General features: G+C 41.0%; 1 long non-coding RNA gene across 1 annotated transcript; it reads left to right on the forward strand.

Annotated features, from left to right (window-relative positions):
- The first annotated feature begins 587 nt into the window (after positions 1–587).
- On the forward strand, positions 588–17890 carry LOC117261948 (uncharacterized). Its single transcript, XR_004502085.2, has 4 exons — positions 588–894; positions 6887–6955; positions 13556–13617; positions 17570–17890. It is a non-coding gene; the product is annotated as an uncharacterized LOC117261948 (long non-coding RNA).
- Positions 17891–18754: the final 864 nt, after the last annotated feature.

Genomic DNA, 18754 nt, shown 5'->3' on the forward strand with positions numbered 1-18754 from the left:
TTCCAGCCCAAAATAATGTATTGACATTAATGTTACCTTTGATGCATGTCCTGACGGAGGTGAGGTGTAATTATTGGTACAGTCTTAAAATAGATTGGAAAGTGATGAAATAAAGACACAGTACAGTGTTCGTCATTGATTGTACCCACAGCAATTAAAATATTTTTATTTTTCTTAGCAATAAGTTTGAATATTAGGTAAATATTATCATTACTGCCCTGTAAGATTTGCTACTTTCTTTATCTTACTGAGTAAAATGAAAAGTAAAACAAGTCCTGATAAAGTTAGGGTCCAGCTGTTTTACATTGTTTTGCATTGTTTTACTCTGTATAAGTAAAACAATGCAATGTAAAGCAGAATTATCATGAGTTAAGATTCACATTATTGCACCTCAGCATAGTTTAAAAAGAGCAAAAGGTTGCATCTACCATAATTACAGTAATCAGTGATATAATTCAGCACCCTGCCAGCATGCTGAGTGACCCAAATCAAACACACCTGACAGGTGCATGCTGGGTATAGCTGCAATCATATAGCTGTGATACCAGCTTTCACTGAGGGAATTTTAATGAGGCGCGTGAGGCCTTTGTGAGGGACAGAGTGGACTGGTAATACTGGGAGGGGCACTCAGTGGACTGGTAATACTGGGACAGAAAAGCAGAGTGGACGAACCTGAAGCAGACTGAGGAGGAGAGTGACGTTCACACAGTTGAGTGCGACAACAAGCTAACTGTGACGGTTGTTTATTACGTCAACGCTGCCTTTTAAGGTAGCGTTGGGTGCGCGTGTGCTATTTTAAAAGTGCGCAGTTGTCTTTTTGCGCCGTTGTGTAACGTATGTTTGTGGCTGCATCATTGTGGTCAGACGAAACTGAACAAGACGGCTGTGTAATTGGTAAGTTAACTAGCTTATTCACAAGCTGCAAAGTGCCTCAGAAAGAAAATTAATTGTTTGTTTGGACGCAAAGGGCTCTGTTGTATGATATGGATATGCAGTGGTGAAAACAGGTAACGTTAGCCTACATTTACTCAAGTTCTGTAGCCTACTTTAGAACAAATGTATAGTACTTAAAGTACTTTGTGACAACAGAATACAATACAAAATTCAATAAGTAAATTGACTGAAATCACTAAGGCTTTATTGGTCCCTAGGGGAAAATGCACAAGCTGTGCAGCAGTATGTAAAGTAATATATGTATTGGCCACTTTATTAGGTACACCTACAACTGCTCATTAATGCAAATAGCTAATCAGCCAATCACGTGGCAGCAACTTAATGCATTTAGGCGTCTAGACATGGTCATGACGGCCTGCTGAAGTTGAAGCCGCGCATCAAAATGGGGAACAAAGGTGATTTAAGTGAGTTTGAATGTGGTGTGGTTGTTGGTGCCAGATGGGCTGGTCTGAGTATTTCAGAAACTGCTGCTCTACTGGGATTTTCACATACAGCCATCTCTAGCGTTTACAGAGGATGGTCCGAAAATGCCTTGTTGATGCCAGATGTCAGGGGAGAATGGCCAGACTGGTTCAAGATGATAGAAAGGCAACAGGAAGTCAAATAACCACTGGTTTGGTCTGCAGAAGACCATCTCTGAAGGAACAACGCATCCAACCTTGAAGCAGATGGGCTACAGCAGCAGAAGACGACACCAGGTGCCACTCCTGTCGGTTAAGAACAGGAAACTGAAGCTACAATTCGCATGGGCTCACCAAAAATGTTGCCTGGTCTGATGAGTCTCGATTTCTGCTGCAACATTCAGATGCTAGGGTCATAATTTGGCGTAAACAACATGAAAGCATGGATCCATCCTGCCTTGTATCAACGGTTCAGGCTGGTAGTGGTGGTGTAATGGTGTGGGGGAGATTTTCTTGGCACACTTTGGGCCCCTTAATACCAACTGAGCATGGTTTAAACACCACAGCCTACCTGAGTATTGTTGCTGACCGTGTCCATCCCTTTATGACCACAGTGTACCCATCTTCTGATGGCTACTTCCAGCAGGATAACGCACCATGCCACAAAGCTCAAATCATCTCAAACTGGTTTGTTGAACATGACAATGAGTTCACTGTACTCCAATGGCCTCCACAGTCACCAGATCTCAATCCAATAGAGCACCTTTGGGATGTGGTGGAACGGGAGATTCTCATCATGGATGTGCAGCTGACAAATCCGCAGCAGCTACATGATGTCATCATGTCAATATTGACCAAAATCTTTGAGGAATGTTTCCAGCACCTTGTTGAATCTGTGCCACAATGAATTAAGGCAGCTCTGAAGGCAAAAGAGGGTCGGACCCAGAACTAGCAGGGTGTACCTAATAAAATGGATATAATAATGAAATTTAATGTTATGGTAAAAATGCATACTTTACTTCAGTAGGTCTTTCATGTGACATTATCATTATACATTTTTTTATTTACACACCGTCCACCTTCTTTCCTTGTTTAAAAAATGTAACTTCACTGCACATTTTAACTGACCTACTTTTTACTTTTATCTAAGTGCTTTTAGCAGTTTTACTTGTGTTTGAGTAAAATGTCTTTGAAGTAACAGTAATTGAGTATAATATTCTAGTAGCGTACTCTCTCCAGCCCTGCTTATCATAGTGTGCTGGGGCTAGGCTGTATGGAAACACCCAGAATACTAAAAGCATTCTTACTCTGCGGTGTCAAAGACACACTAAAACTGTGGCGAATCTTTCAAATTACATCCCTGGGTTCCACCTCCCAAGTCTGAAACGTCTAATGAATCTATCCTTTCCCAGTCTGCACACCTGCTCACGCTGAGAAAGGGAGCGAGGGAGATTCAAGGAGTTAAAGAACAAATTAAAGTCTCCCCATTGCTTTTCAAGCACACTCAACGATTGCTCCTCTTACTGCCTCCCAATTCCCATTTTAGAGGCTTGACTGGCAACTTCTGTGTTCATGTGTATGATGGGAGGAGAAAAGCATACTACCATGAGACACAGAGAATATAATTTTAAAATTCATGGAGATGAGTCATATTATATTGTTTCACTGCAGTTATATCAGAAATTGTAAAAGATTGGATTTGTATATTAGCTGGAACTGAATGTGTTGTTAAACTATAAAAAAAAGGTTATAGACATGGTTTAGACATGATAGGTTCGTTCAAAGGAAAATGCTTGTCATTAATTCAAATCGATTGATAATCTGTGAATTATGGAGTTAATTCACCTAACCCCTTTTATAGGCACATAATAGTTTTAACAGTGTTCATTTCTTTCTGTCAGGAAACAGGACCAATGGTGGAAGTAGTGTAGTGTAGTTGTAGGGAGGAAGTTGAGGTGGATGTTGGGCATAAGTTCAGAGGGCTTGGAGGTTTCCGAGGACCTGATGTGAAAAGCCCGGAAAAGCCCCTACTTCTGGAAAAAGTGCGTTCATCGCCTCACATCGGACCTTGGACATAAACAAACAAACTTGCATGCCCGCAAGAAGATTTTCGCTCTCCTGTGTTGTGTTCAACGAGAACGCATAAATCTGTAGCCCAGTGGAGCTTGGCTGATGTTGTTAGCCTTTTTGGCTAAATGAAGAGGACAAAGACATTTTGCTAATGTATGGTGTTGGCAATGTTACTAATTCTAAGTATAATTATACACGGAATGTACAAATTACATGTAGCAGTGGAGAATTTGCTTAAAGACTTCTTTGAGATGCGTTTTTTTACCCAAGAAAAATTATTTGACTCACCGGTAGCGAAGGGGGCTGCCATTGCTGTAATGTCATGCCACGTCAACTCTGGGTCCTCGGGTTGCTACACTTCCACACGACGTTCCGAGCGAAAAATTCCGCACCGACCACGTGTTCAAAGCACTTTTCCCCCGAGTTAATGGTCAGGATCTCGGAACCTCCAACCTTATGAACGCCACTTTAGAAAGCAATGTCATTTTGACACGGAAGACTGCTGTTCACACCTTGTTTCCCACCACCAGTCAACTGTTGTTTTTTTTAACCATGACTGTGATCTTTGCCTTTAACTGTGACCATATTGGTCGTACTTTTGTTTGTAGAACTTCGAAGACAGTGGTAGAAACTTGGGATCCTAGGAATGCCAAGATAAATGGACTAAAGCAAAACAGACTGCACTAATTCACATCATGATTCTTTAATTTTTACTGAAAATAACAATGTATGTAATCACAATATTTTTAGAGATGCAATAATCACATAAGTCCTCATACATAGTGGTTTTAAGTTGCCATGTTTGTTTTGACAAACATAGTAAAAAGAGTGCTACCTAACACACATGTGAAGATATTTACAGTAATTATCATATTTTCACTACTAAATCTTTCTCCAGTGAATTTCCATTATCACCACATTGTACATAATGCTGCTGTTGTTGTGCATCTCACCACTAAAAGGATTTTTTTCTTAATGAAAAATCAAGTCCATGAACTTAAAACTCTATCAACTAGATGCATGAAGCAGATTGTCAAGGCTGCTGCTCAGGACATCAATGTATTCTTGTTAGGGCTGGGCGGTATGACAAAATTTTCATATCACGGTTTTAAGAAAAAATGATATCGGTTTCACCGTATTTCACGGTATTTTGCTCAGGTTTGGCCAACTTGACATGCTGCTGTATTGTGCTATGGCCTCCTATTCAAGTGCCGGAATTTGTTATTTACCTGACAACGCCTGAACGCAACACACGCGCCGCTCCATTAGTACTGTGCTCGGTTATAACTGTCTCGGACTCGGGACGGGTCGTCTTCGGTCAGGAAAATGCGGCTCGAGCCATGCTCTAGTGTGCTCACCTGTATGTGTGCGCTTTGTGTGTGTGTGTGTGTGTGTGCGTGCGTCGGGGCAAAACTGCGCCGTGCGCGATACAGAGGGCAGAGGAGAATTGTAAATGGCGGTGCGCCGCTGCTAGTTGCATATAAGGGAAACACTGCTCTTTTTGGTATGAGTTCTTCTGGGTCATCGTGTACAGTTGCTTTGCTTTCAGGACTCTCTCCGGCAGCCATTCTCACCTTTAAACTTTTCTATATGCTCTCACTCTTACCCGCTCAAGCGTGCCTGTGGTGTGCAGTGGTGAAATGGGTCCCCGCTGAAGCACTTTCCCGCCCCGCACGTTCCGGACGTTGTTTGGGCTATTCACCGGTATTGCGGTATGTGAAAAATTCATATCATAATGAAAATAAATACCGGTTATTGGTACGAACCGGTATACCGCCCAGCCCTAATTCTTGTATTAGCATTTGCTTATGTTTCCAAGTAATTTCACAGCCATTATTTTATTTAAAGTGGCTAAAACATGCACACTGGTCCTGAAGCCAAAGGGCGAGTTTAATTGTTCAAGCTTAAAAGAACAGAGGGTAAATGTTCCCCCCTGAGCAAACACAGACCAGTGTAATCACAATCTCAGACAGTACTTGCTTCATGCTGCAGGAAATACAAAAAATTTCCTCACACACTGAATATTTATCAGTCAAAATGGGCGTCTAAGCAAAATCGATCTCCAAACAAAATCCCAAGTGGATGATGGAATTCAGAAACTTAGGAGCCAAAGTTTATCCACCAGGAAAAACTGGATTTAATTTCTCAGTATGTAAATGGGTGAAAATAGTGTAACTGCATTAAAATGCACAGTGCCTTATCTTGTTTCTCTCTATTTCCTTTTGTTTTTTAGACTAGTCAAATTTACCAATTATGATTTAGAAAGCTCCAGATACATACAATCCTCTGGACACCTGTGCTGATAAGGACTTGCTGATTGAAATCTTGTAAAACCCTCTGTGTTATTTTTGCCTTAAAGAAAGAAAAGATGGCCTTCTCCTGCATGTTTGGTATTCTTGCAGAGAATCATATCGGAGTAGGAAGGAGACCATTCATCCCATAAATGGTTACAAGCAGCAGCTGTATATGATTCAGCAGGGAGCACAAAAACCCACACGGCGCTGTACAGCCCAGAACCCAACAGACACATAACACTGAGATATGGGATATACAGAACGCGCGAGATGAGAGATATGATCGCAAAGTGTGGTAATAAGGACTTGAGGAGATGAGAGAATATCAGTCAGTCCAGTCAGTGGGCAGCAGGTAGCAGCAAAGCATTACCAGCAGAGCCGAGTGCTGGTCAGATTATAAAGCACGACTCATTGTCTGTAATGACTGTGATTGGTGTTTGTATGTCAGCTGATTCTGATCAGCTGGAGGTGTGCGTGACTACAGTGTGGAGTTACTGCGATGCCTCATTGGTAATCATCTCAGTAACTCCCTCACTGAGCTGATTTTATGTTTGTTTTATTAACTCTCGGCTGATTATATGAGCTCCCACCACCATCTGTCTCACACAATGTAAATATGAAGGCTGTTATTCCTCAGCTGATCTGACTGATGACTGATGAAGTGTTTTTTTCTTCTTCATTGTCATTCACCTCTATTATATTTCTGCCTGTTTCAGTATTTTTGCTGCTTAGTTAACTTGTCTTTTATCTGCTTGTTTCGGTCTATTACACAGTTTCATGTCTTCCTGCATTGACAGCAATTTGTCTCATTTACAGCAAACATTTGTGCTCTCAACATTGATTGTATAATATTGAATTATTAACAAGTTGTTAGTGATTTGGAGTTTGAAAATGACTGCATGAAAAGAATGCAAACTGTTGGCAACTCCGAACAAATCTGTCACTGCAGTTAACTACATTATCTTGCCATCTCTATAGCACATTTTCGGACAAACATGCATCTGGCTTGTTCATGTATTTGAGTCTGTATTTGCATTATAATGCACAATTTGGCACATATTGCATTTTCCAGGATGAAAACAACAAATCATCTTTGTGATTCATCTTAGGTGTATATGAAAGGTTGTTCAGAGTTCTGTTGATTGTATCTTTTGTTTCCTCCCCTAGTCCTGACCCTGCCATGCTTTCTCTTTACCTCCAAACCCGAAGGTGATACCTCGATGCCACTGCTGAAGGGTGAGAATGACTGAAGCACCCACACTGCTGTCTCCTGCAGTCCTCACTCTGCATGTGCTGCACTTTGCCCTCCTTATAATGCATTTGCAATTATTACGGTTAGAAATATCTAACACACCAGAAATGGAATCCATTGACTTACTACTGTGAAGAAAGATACAATCCATGGCTCCTTCCTGGGCGGAGACGCTACTACTCAAAAAGTCTATATGCATAACATTGAGGTTGCTGTAGTTCAAAATAGAATATTTCATCCTTGCAGATATGGTAATGCGTCCATCATAACCATGAATAGCCCTCTTTACATTAAGAATTTAAACTATTTTGAATCAGATAAATAGTAAAGGATGCAGACACAAAATAACAGTCCACTTAAATCTATTTATACATTCAGAATGTACTGTATGTGCTCAATTGCAAGAGCTTTAAAGGATGTACACATGCATCTTTAACTGAGGTCAGCTCAGGATTGCAGGAAAAGTTACAGCACATGCAGCTTACTTTGATAACATTTCATGCTATTATAAATGATTTCAGCAGATGACACGAGCAGGTAATCGCTCTTTGGGCCCCAGTGCGAGAGTATGACCCTCTGACCTCTAACAAACACACACAACAGAGTGAAAAACCTGTTCCCTCCTTCGTTAATCAAGCCACTTCACAGAAACAGCAGGCCGAGAGGGTCAGTGGAAATGAGGGCTCAGTTTTACAATCAGTTTAATGTGGCATGTGCTATAATAAAGATGGTGATAATGATAGGCCAGACAAAGACAATGGTTAGGTCATTTTGTATGTTCCTGTCCTGTTCATCCAATCTATCCTATCCAAATGTACCCCATCCTACGATCTGACAACACTGAATGACCTGGAAGCCGCAAAACTGAAACCAAATATGACTGGCAAGCCAAAACTACATCGAAACTTTGTACCTAAAGGCCCTAACACACCAAGCCGACGGTCCGCCATGGGTCAATGTTGGGCCGTCAGTGAATGTCTGTTGCCCTGGTATTTGCAGTGTGTCCGGCACTGTGCACTGTGTGATTTAGTATGTTGAATTGCCTTTGGAGATGGCGGAGCCTGTGTGTGAGTGAAATCACTCTGATTGGCAGATCATCTCAGTGGAAGATAAGAGAAGCAGAAGTAAGGAAAGCAAACAAATAGCTAAATTTAAGAGGGCATGAGATTTGACGTGTGTAACGTGTTATTTTAGGTATGATTTTTTTTTGGTTATTGTGCTGTTTAGCAGAATTAGTTCGTAATTGTTTGTGTCATTTCACTGGTTAACAGGAAATTTGCTTTGTTCATTTGACATGTGGTTGTGTTATTGATAGAGCTGTACTGATACCGATCCCAGTATCGGAAATGCCTCCGAGGTATTGGCAAGTACAGCCTATGACCAGTCTGATACCACGTAATGCCTCATGTCATTACGCATACGCACGCTACAGGCAAACGAAACGGAAACAGAGTTTAAAAAGCATTCTACTGTAGCCTTTAAAATCTCTTTTTTCCTGGGGCATTGGTGGCGTGGTGGGTGGTGCTGGCGCCCCATGTGCGGAGATGGTGCCTCGCTGCAGTGGTCGCGGGTTCGACTCCGGCTCGCAACCATTTGCTGCATGTCATCTCCCCACTCTCTCTCACTCCCCCATTTCACTCTTTACTGTCAATTAAAGGCAAAAGCCCCCCAGTGTGTCTGGGCCCTAAGGATACATTGCGAGTCCAGCTTTCTTGTGGATAGGACTGGGTAATATATGGATATCATACAATGGGACTAGATATCGTCTTAGATTTTGGATGTGGTAATATTGTAAGTGTAATCTTTTCCTGGTTTTAAGGCTGCATTAAAATAAAATTATGCAATTTTCTGAATTTATCAGACTGCTCTGGTTGTTTTATCATTTGCTTTTACCCAGTTAGTCATTATATTCACATTACTGATAATTATGTATCAAAAGTCTCACTGTGCAAATATTTTGTGAAAGCAGCAGCAGTCAGCCCCACAATATTGATATCAAAATATTTGGCCAAAAATACTTTGAAATTTAAGTTTCTCCATATTGCCTTCTCCTTGTAAAATAGTGTTTCTTCTTCCATCTAAAATCATGCAACCCAAGACAATGTGAGAACAGATGTTGCTTGCTCGCTCACAATGTTTAAAATTAGAACAGTGAAACGAGGAATTATGAGAAATAATGTGAGGTTCTAAATCAGTTTGACTTCTCGTCCCTCTCCAATGAGAAATTTGTAAAAATTTTACCCGCAAAACAATTCCCTAATCTTAGCCACATGTCTAACTGCGAGGCGGTGAGTCAACCAGGCTATCAGTTGCCACCGGCTGCCAGTGCCACAGAATAATCACCATAATCCCACCACACCAGCCATGGCAGCCCCAGCCAAGCTGCTAGGAAGGTGCTCATCTTTGAAGAGCTGGAGTCCAATCAGCAAAGGAGATGGGGGGTGAGGCATCAATTTACACCCTGTTGGGCCGCTCTCCAACCTATCTTGGATTGAGGCAGACTGATGGAAACAGAGGAAGAGAGAGATGCTGTGATGGTAAAGGCAGCTGCAGCAGTAGATTACATTATGAGAGAGAGGCTGATTGATACAGAAGGATGGTTAATTTGGACGACAATGGCAGTTATAAGAATAGTTTTTGAGAGCTGTGGGCACAAGTGTGTGGTGTGAATGAGTGTGTGGGTTTGTGTTAGTCAGAATGTGATCATTTCACAGCTTTGGGACTAATGAAATTGTTTGTCTTGTGTTTTTACAAAGCTTTCGTATTCGTACCTTAAACAGTATGTCACCTACTAGATGCGTCTCAGCTAGAACCTAAGGAAGAGGAAGGCAAAAGCCACATTCTTTATAGATTTCTTTTTGATATTTTGTTTTTCCTCCACTGGCATTTCTAGACATAATAGCTGTGCACGGGGCCCTTTGATGTTCAACGTTAAGTGACCTAGGCAGTAACCATATCTGGACACTAGTGCTTGACATGATTGACATGGGTGAATTGCAAGCTTCTCAGCTGTCCATTGTATTCAGATCACCAAACCGCAGTGTCAACAGGCTCGTACACATTATGTGCTGTGACCTGAACAAAGCTGAAACTTGGTAAGGAAATATTTGTGGCTGATACAGGAAACTGCATCAGAAATAAAGTTGATGCACTTTGGGCTTAATTGTATGCACATCCTAAAACTACAAACAGTTTTGGTCAACTTTGGTTTAAGGTTCATCTGGAGTTTTAAGTGTGAAATTGTGCATTATGAAAATTATGCATAGCTCAAGGCTTAGTATATGATACGATTGGGAAAATTAAGTTGCCAAGTTAGTAATCTGTTTTATATACTTCAAAGAGCAGAGACAGGAAGGGATATGGTGAGGGGGAAAGACAGACAGAGAGGGAGAGAGATCTGGCAGGGATGCAGTGTTTTCCGTGTTGAGAGGTTAGAAATGGACTTCTCGTCAGGAGATGTGGAGACGCTTTGGGCGCTGTGCTGACTCTGATTTCTCCTTTTTGCAAGTTAACTCCAGCTAGCAGAGAACTTGCAAGGTGAGCTGAAGTGACAGCAGGAGGAGAGGCTTGAAAGAGTGGAGGAGTTGCTGCTGAGAGCAGGAATGGTGTGAGATTCGACTAGAGAGCCAGCTGGTGACAGAAACTACTATATTTTAACTTTTTTTTTTCTTTTTTCTCATTACTACGTGATTTTTTTCCACCTTAAATTAGCTCTAGTATAATGCTTACAAGGTGCCAAGTAAGCAAGTGTGTTCTTTTGACAGGCGGATGTCATGAGACCTCAGCATGTCATGAGATCCACAGTATTTTTATATTTTCTGTCAAGGGGGAAAAAGTGAAATAAAGAGCATATGTTGATGCCCTTGGGCCACAGCTTACCACAAAAATAAGATTTTAGACGGAGGCACACTGGAAAATTGCCTTACATTGACCATGTCTACGGCTATTTTTTGCTTAGTGAAGGGACAGATTTGAGGACAACTAGAGGGGAAACAGCCCATATTCACAATATAGAAAGTACCTGGAGAAAAAGTCTGCAAAGAAAACTAATTGTAATTCTTTGTGTTCTGAGCTGGGTGGTCCCTTTAACCACCTTAAAGGCAGGAAAGCAAATCATATGCCAGGGGAAGAGAGTTGGAGAGTCTGGTCCAACTTGCTGGCTGGGTGTTTCTCAAAGTAACACTAGAGGACTTTGAAAAGACTTTGAAAATAGGCTTCTTTTAAAAGACTAAAACTTGACACTATCTCATATCTAAAGACAACCTAGGTTTGGGGTCTTGCAGGGTCTTTATTTTCAAGACTACAACCAGATTCCTTGAGACGTTATTTCCCATCCTGCTCTTGTTAGAAAATGTTACACCAAATTCACTTTGAGAAATATCACATATTAAGAATTATCCCTTACATATCCACAAAAGCTCATAACTCTCGAAACACAAGATCAAAGGTGTCATATGTCGACAATCAAACTGTATTTGCATACAAACTTTATGTTTTGGCCTCAATTTGCTGCCAGACTCTGTTGGTTAGCTGAGTGGGAGAAGACCATGGTTATGAGAGGACCATTTCAAAATTTAAGATTTCTCACTACAATAAGTGCCAGTTGGTGGATCAGATACGTGCTGAATTAAACACAGACTTGTTCTCTCCACAACTCCACAAGTCTCTCTTTGTTTTCCACAGTCCAAGAGAACCAAGACTTGTTAAAGTTCTTGTGCCTCCCCGGGGTCCCCTCATGTCTACCCGGTCTGCTGCTTCTTGTTAAATGATGGAGAGAGTGCAGCTATTTGTTGTTGACAGTGTTCATGTCATTGAATTTCAGTATTTGCACAAGCCAAGACTAAACACTTATTATATTATTAAATATGTTTGATTATGTCAGAATGTCAAAATGAGGAAAAGACTGACCTAAGACAGTTAGGAAGGCTTTTTATGACCACCTTCCACCAAATGATCGAGATCACGAGCTTGCTAATAGACCTGGATCACTGTATGAATTCATTTGTTGTAAGGCTTGTCATCAGGGGATTGGGCTCAGGTGTGTCTCATTCCATGTGCCGATTGGATAGTACCCTCACTTCAATCACACCAATTGGCCTAGGAGCAGCTTGCGGCGCTGGTCTTAGTGCAACTCTATCTGGGCCTGCTTGGGCCGATTTCCGTAGTTCAGACTGATGACGTTCCCTTTGGGGCACGTATTACCATTTAATACTGTAGGGCAAACCGGTGTGGTTTAAGTTCTGTATTAGATGAACAGGCTGTGCTTTGGTGTGCACATGAATCTCTGCAGTCAACAGCAAAATCAAGCTGTGGTTCTGTGACTCTTTCTCTGAAATGTGCCTTTTGTGTCCCTTTGAGATTGAAGCAGGAGGTCGTCCTAAAAATAGAACTTTTTGTCAGTGGTGATAAAAAGAGCGTCGTCCATTAGGGGGCTGGAACACTGCGCTCCTACAATATGATTGGCATTTTACAGCCAATCTCTGTTCCTGAGATACCCACAAGTGCAAGAATAGATGGGAGAATATGTTTTACATGTGACAGGCTTAAATTATGTGCGCTGTATTTTAAAGGGCTGACTGGAAGGTCATCAGAGTGCAGTATCCGACAACAGTCAGAAGAAGATGAATTACTGAGGATGTGGAGGGATTTCTTTTTTGTGTGAGTGTGGGTGTTCATGTTTGTTGGATGTGTATATAGGTACGTGTGCATATTGGGAAAATTTCCCCATTTCAAGTGATATAATCTATTTTCCATCAGCGGTGAGGGCCCTTAGGTCCCTGGTTATCACACTGTTATGGGCCCTGAGCAACAGAATGACACCAATGTATAATATCACCCCTGTGCCCTATTTCTCAGAGGGAGAGACAGAGATCTCAGAAGAAATGTCTGTCTTTACTTTATGGCTGGATGTGAAATTTATATGTCTCGGCAGGTTGTATCTTTTTCCAGTTTAATGACCTCATAAGAACAGAGGATTCCTGTCGTAAGCTTTTGTCAAGCATGGAGCATGTTTGTCTTTGTTTAATTGAGTATTTCTTCTCATTTAAACAGGACAGACACAGATTGATTTGCCTTTTAACCTGCATATGATGAATAAAGATTGGTACTGTCCTCTTCGACAGAATCCATCAATTGTGCCACAGATCTTTTCTGAGGTGAAGCTGAATAGCTGTGTGTTACAAACGCTACGAGACAAATGACTTGCAGGTCTGGACAGTGAGAGGAAGTTAGAAATTGCTCGATGCTTGACTAACAGACGCTATTAGATACCACCAGATACCACAACAAGGACAGTTGTCAGAGCTATGATACTCGCATGTTCAATCCACCCCATTCTTAAAGCCTTTTTGTATTTGGGACCAAATCAAATTGTAAATGTAGCTTAATAAATAAAACGGTCCTTTTGATTTCAATGTATTTACCCATTTCTCTGCATCTTCCGCTCCATATCCTTCCTTCATTTACAACCTTATTTTCGGCAATGAATGTCTTAGCCAGTTTCTGCATAGATGCAAGAGACTCTAATTTGCGAATACGCCTTGGTTGAACAGATTCCTATTTCCTGTCTCTTCTCTTTAATGCAGGCCTCCCCATGAAGCGAGTGACAGTGCAGAGGATCGGGACATCACTGCAACCAGGAACACAGGTGATTAACGAGTGTTTGTGGAATCGTGCTGAGAATATAGTTAGGATGTGTTCATGTGTCTGACTGTTTGCTGTGAAGGTGTCTACACTTGGGATGTGTGCACATGCTTAAGTGCTTATACATTTCTATTAGAGTCAACAGCCGTGTTTTCAACACATCCATAAGTCTGCATAAATGACAGCTGATTGTAGTGGGAAAAGATGGTATAGTACTTAGATGGCGGAGGAGATTAAGGCAGTGGTAACTACTTGCTCTTGAAAGGTACTCAATCAGTGTGCTGTATCTTAATTAAATCCTGAATCTAATCATTGAGTGTATTAATTATGGGCATATTTTCATTAGATAATGAAGAATTGTACTTTATGAAAAAGGAAAAGCTGATCAAAGCGAAATGTGTTTTTATTGGGGCAGAACTGGTTATTTACACATTTATAGACAAAAACTGAGAAGCAAAATTTAGTGGCGATCCCTGAGATATACCAGTCCACTTGCAGGGATTATTGTCATTATAAATATTCATGATGTATATTGTGATATATGTTTTGCACTTCTCCCACATTGAAGTTTACAATAACTCACCCAGACATCTTCTCGCAATTAGTCAGAGTTGTGATGGTTACAATGCCTGGCCAATATAATTGATGTACGGTAAAAACATTGATACACACACCAATTAGTAACAACATTAAAACCACTGATGGACAAGGTGAATAATAATTACTTCATATCAGTGCAATCATCTGCTGGGAAACTTGGGTCCTGGCAATTATGTGGATGGCACTTTACAGGCACCACCCATCTTAACGCCATTACAGGCCAAGTGCAATCCCAGATTGCAGTGCCCCCCCGCCCAACAGGACAATACAGCATACCACACAGAGCTTGACAGTGCGAGCGTTTCACCCGCATTTGCGACTAAAAATAAGTGAGTGCGAACTGTAAAAAATATTTAGGGGCACATGTGCGCATAAAAAAAACAGCCGAAGCAGCCTATATTTTTGTCAATAAAAAAATATGATAATCTAACCGCAAATGTTGGAGGAACTCCAGCCACCTTCCCTCTTCCCTCTTCCCCGTGTGACAAGGTTATGGGCGGTTTTCCAAGCCACTGTCGGCACAATGAATATAACTCCCACTGTCGGCAGGGTGGAAATAAGTCAAAGAGTGGTGGAGACGAGGGACCGGGAAAAGCGGTGGACCTCCGGGGAAGCCTGCTCCATTCTCCCCGCAGTTAGGGACCGTTGACGGTACCACTGCTGGGCAGGGTGGAAATAAGTCCTGCAGAGTTTCAGAGGACCTGGAGAATGGTTTAGGATAGTAATAACATTATATAAGATAATCATATTACAAAGATAATATATATAAGATAATAACATTAAAGACAAAATTAAATTGCAATACTTTTTCAAAACTTGATGATTTTACTTTTCTGTACATTTTGTATATAAATTCATTAAATAATTTTGCTTGTAAATGTCTATTTGCATCACGTTTATTACGGAAAACACATTATTTGATCAATTTACATTGTGCCCCTAAAGTTCTTTGTGCGCTCCCTACTTTTTCAACTTAGGAGCACATGTGCTCCTTGGGAAAAAAGTTAGCGTCAAGCCCTGCCACACTGCAAAAACTGCCAAGGAATGGTCCAAGGAGCTCAAGGTGTCAGCCTGGCCTCCAAATTTCCCAGATCTCAATCCGGTCAAGCATCCGTGGGACATGCTGATACCCTAGAGGTCCTGTGCCAAGTTCTATGACCTTTGACCTGTTGAGGCACAGGACACAGGATCTTTGAGGGTGTACTGTGATGCCTGGCACCAGGGCATTGTGCATGGATCCTTTGAGTCCTGTTGGTTGCGAGGCGTGGTACAGTGCCAGCACGTCCCATCCGCATGAACGGCAGGACCCAAGGTTTCCCAGCAGAGCACTGCTTTGTAACAAGTTGATGAAGTTATTTACTTTATATGTCAGTGGTTTTAATGTTGTGGCTGATCAGTATATAATCTTTAAGATACTCCTTTATTTTGAAATTCGTGTAGCACATCTGTGTCACCATTTCGATCCAAGCACACCACCCTCCTAAACATTCAGTCAGTGCTGGTGGCCTAGTGCCGGGCAGACAATGGCGGGAAGCCAAGAAAAAGACAATGAGGATATTTACTGATATCGTCTCATAGTAATTGCAGGCCTCCGAATTGAATCTAATCAAAATCGTATCTTAGAAAACTCTTGTGATAGTGTATTGTTGTACAGAGAATCAATGTAATATTGTACTGTAATGCAACTTGAGATTTATTACCCTACCTGTTAATGTAGGGGAGGGTTTATTTTTATTAGTTCATGAACTTTGGTGACTTCACAGACTTCCAGTCTTTAGGGTATGGGCCTCTTATGGAGTGGCCACAAGCATGCCACCCACCGATCAGATCTTCCTTATTTATTCTTATGAGCGTTATTGTTTGCGCAATAAACAATACACAATGTGGATATGTCTTTTTCTGTGAGGTCCTTTAGTTACCGAACTCAGTTTGGTGAGCTGAATCCGTCTGTCTTCAAAATCTCCTGAAGGTCCACCTTTTTTTAAAAGTACCGTATGAAATACTTGATACTTCATGCATCAGCAGTTATGTCAACTTAGTCTGAGTGGGCGGAAGTTTGCTGCAGAGATCAGCCTCTCATTGGGCGGAACAAGCCACCCGCTGAAGTCCCGCCCTACCACCTCCGGTTGTGTAGCAGTTTTCAACCGTTTTCAACACGTCCTTTACTAACTTTTGCGGTGTTTGATCTTGCGGGGATGTAGCCATTTTTCTGCCATGGTTCGCGTCCTGTAGGTGATAGACCAAAACCTGTTTCCCCCGGCAATATTTTTGCAAGTGCACTGTTGCTGTGGCACCGCCCAGAACGATTGTGATTGGTTGAAAGAAATACAAGCAGCCGGGATGTTTTTTTCCTCCAATCTTAAAGTGAGAGTCGGCCCAGTCAGACCTTTCTTTTCTTGAGAAAGGTTTGGTGAGCAAGACTAATGTCATCTTTACCTTTTTATTTGTGTACACTTACTTCTTCACTTGAATGGAAAAAGAAGTGGAAACCAAGAGACAAGTGTGCCTGAATAATTTACTGTTATGTTACAAAGTTTAAACTGTCTCCCCAAAAAGTTGGTTAAACTTGAATGTGCACGTTTTTTTTAATGATATTTTTTTAATATCGAGTGTCCCTGTAAAGAAAGACCCCCTCGCCCAATCTGCTGGGTGTATACTCTGTACTTCCTCTGAGAACATTTGCAGTTACACACTGACTGCTTATGGAGTCTTGCCATGGTGAAACTGCTAGAAAAGGAAAATGTCAAATAAAAATAAAATATTGCTTCAACACTGTATATAGTCCACTGCGTGCTGCTTACGTCGGTAAAAAGAAGTACTCTTATAAGTTTGGGTAGAAAGTTCAGGGCACCTTGGTTTTTCAAATCAATTCCTTGACTTTTTATATAAAAGAATGTGTGTTACAGTATAAGGCAGCTCTGCACTCCGGAGTCTCATAGCTGGATCTGTGGTCAGCGGACTCCTCTCTCTTATTCTGTTAAGTTTCCCTGAGATAAAGCCACAATCGATCAACTACACATCCTGCCACTCTCCCCCATCCCTCCCCATCTCTTGACCTATACTCAAGTACGCCGGAGACTACTCTTAACTGCTGTCTGTCTTTGCCTCTCCCTCACTCCCAGCTTCCCTCCACCTCTCTCGCCTTTCTCCCCACCAACTCTTTAATGCATCATTTATTTGTTCCATTACTCACCAGACAGCAAAGCAGAGCTGCTGGTTATTGTAAGACCAGGCTCCAGAGATCAGCTCAGAGCAGAGCGCCATGTTCTCTAATGCTTGCAAATTCACATCAAGCACAGCAGATTACACGATTAGCTGTAAGATTTACTCAATAACGGGGAATGTTCTGATTGCAGAAGTTGCTGGATGAATAACTTTACCTGCTGAAGTCGTGCTGTGAGCTGAAGGGAATGCAAAGCAGTGTCACATAAATTGACGTCCTCACATGCTGTGAATGATTGTTGCTTGTACGACCCATCCTGACTGCCTGATGCTTGACAGCTGAGCTCACATTCATCTTGGACTTTGCATTGACGTGTTCCTATAAACATGGATGTATGTAAATGTACACATCTACATTCTAAGCATGTCTTGTTGTTTATGTGGGAGTGTACAAGGCTGAGTCCACTTATTAGACTGGGCTCTAAGACTGAGGGGGGAAACAACAGGAAACTAAAGATGAGTCCTTGCCAACACTATAGGCACTCTTCAGAACATTAAATAAATTCAAGTAGGTAGTACATCTGGCTGCATTTTTTTTCTGATGGTGGGTCTCTGGTCAATACAGTGTAATTCTGGGTGTCTAGTGTGAGTACAAAAAGAAACCCAATTCAGCACAATCTGAGGAGAAAGCATTTTTCTCATGATGATGAAACAGAGTTATTTCTGCCATTTTCTTTTTTTTATCTCAGTGCAAGCAACTAATTATATACAGCTTCACACAACAAAACAAAACTATCCACAGTATTCTGTATTTCTGATCATATTTCATTGTGTTAGAACACAAAGCATTTTCTGATCCAAAGACTCAATTGCTAGGATGAAACAATTTGTCTGTGCCTACGAAAACATTGTTTCATGATCTGACAAGGCTACAGTCATTTTAGTAGGTTTGGGCACGAAATTGACTTGCACTCAAAAAAAAAAAGTTTTTCAGCATAAAAAATTGTTTGTGGCATCAATACAATTAATTTGACTAACAATACCACCAACAACTTTTTTTGATAAATATTAACTTTTAGCCTAATTAAGTTATAAAAGATTCATAGGATTGACTAAGTAATGCCAGAGTTGGAACTACTTAAAAAGATGCATGCTAATTGGTACTTTAATTTTTTAAAGTTAAACTACTGGATAATTATTAATAGAGCGCTCTAAAAAATAATTCATAGGGTTAGCAGATAATGCTTAAAATATAGTATAGTATAAAAAACCTTTGTCTCATTAACATATTTAGCCAGTTGACAATTTTTTTTAATTTATTTATCAAAATAACACAATGATAATTACTGAAATTCAAATGGACTTGTTACTTCTTTCTT

Source organism: Epinephelus lanceolatus, chromosome 11 (genome assembly GCF_041903045.1).
Source record: "Epinephelus lanceolatus isolate andai-2023 chromosome 11, ASM4190304v1, whole genome shotgun sequence".
NCBI lineage: Eukaryota > Metazoa > Chordata > Actinopteri > Perciformes > Serranidae > Epinephelus > Epinephelus lanceolatus.